This window comes from Rhagoletis pomonella, unplaced genomic scaffold (assembly GCF_013731165.1).
Source record: "Rhagoletis pomonella isolate Grant_MI unplaced genomic scaffold, Rhpom_1.0 Rhpom_scaffold_00003, whole genome shotgun sequence".
Taxonomy (NCBI): Eukaryota; Metazoa; Arthropoda; class Insecta; order Diptera; family Tephritidae; genus Rhagoletis; species Rhagoletis pomonella.
Genome location: NW_023458557.1, coordinates 56,860,691 through 56,862,225, shown reverse-complemented (window position 1 = coordinate 56,862,225; position 1,535 = coordinate 56,860,691).

The window sequence follows — 1,535 nt, the reverse complement described above, 5'->3', positions numbered from 1 at the left end:
CGAGTATATTTGGGAAATCCCTCAAGGTTTCGAGGATAATCGTAACAGTATACTCGAAAAAGTAATGTTGCCACTTTTTCTCTTTAAACCATGTTCGAATCGTGGAAATTTTGGAAGATCACAGGGTTGCTTTTAGCATTTAGACTCTTAATGCAAAAATGGAGTTGCATTTAGTTGCATTTAGGTGAGGAATTTTGTATGGATAAATGTACATTTAGAGTAGCATTTAGAGCTAAATGTGCTTTTACGCGTAAGCAAAAACAGCCCATAAAAGGCAGAGTATATACAGTAATAAACCTTTTCGCAGTTTTTCACCAATTGGGCCCCGAGGAGTACTTTCGGGTTGTGTGCAACGTTTTCGTTTAGCGCTCACGGCAATACTTACTGTGGGGAATTTCGGCTCGTGATTAGAAAAAGTTCTTTTCGAGGATAAAATATATATAATTGTGTTATTTATGAACAGAATGTAGTTTAAATATAATATCAATGCTTAATTGACAGTAATATCAATAGTAAAGTACATAATTATTGCTTGTCTTTCTTTAAACTGAAAACTCAAATCGTAATTATAGCCCTGAATGGGGTTTTCATAAATGAAAGTTTAAAATCAATAAAATATCCATTGTAAGAATATATTTTTATGAAAAACGTGAATTTTGTGAATTTATCAAGGAAAATTCTCAATTTCCGAATATATTAAATATTTATTCCACAGAAAAAAGGTTTGTATAGTTATAAAGACTCCAAAGCCTGCCAGAGCATCCGCCCAGAGAGCTCATTAAGCACACCCAAGTTTGAGCGACCATTACCTCAAAAATATTCAATATCAAAGTATAGAATGTCACAAATATGAATTATACATACATACAATAGTAATTGGCATGAATGGCTACCGTATAAACTCAGGACACGCATTTGCTTGGAGACTCCGAAGCTTAAGGTGGTCATAAGTCGAAAAAACCCTTCGATTTCGCTCACCGTGCGTGCTTTCCTACCCCGCTGACTTCGCTACACTTCTTGCCGACAAGCTCGACACGTGTGACTTTCCACCCAGGGTGAAAAGTCATCGTGTAAATTGGCTCTAACTTATTTTTACGGTCTAATTAACGGAGCAGCCCGGAACGCGTAGGGAACGACATGAACCAAAAATACAAGATCACGTAAGAACGCGACGTTGTATTTGTAACTGGTTTTGAGAAAAAAGTTTGCGAAAGCGGGTTCGTCAGCTGAGCGTTTGTTTACATAACAAGCACCACTATTTTACACTTTTATTCAAGTAAAGAAGAGTTAATTCAACATGACAACACATTTTAAAGCATTTTGTTGCATCATTTTACCTAAATTGTGCGTTTAAAGTGGATGACAATAATTTTGGCTAATTTTGGTTTTCGTTGTTTTCTTTACTTTGTTTACTTTTCGCTCGTTTTCCAGTGAAACAAGATGGCGTAGAACCCGCTAAAAAAATCGACTTTTTTCATTCTCTTGTTCTTACGTGATCTTGAGTCTTTCGTTCATGGGGGAACGAAGCTAATTTT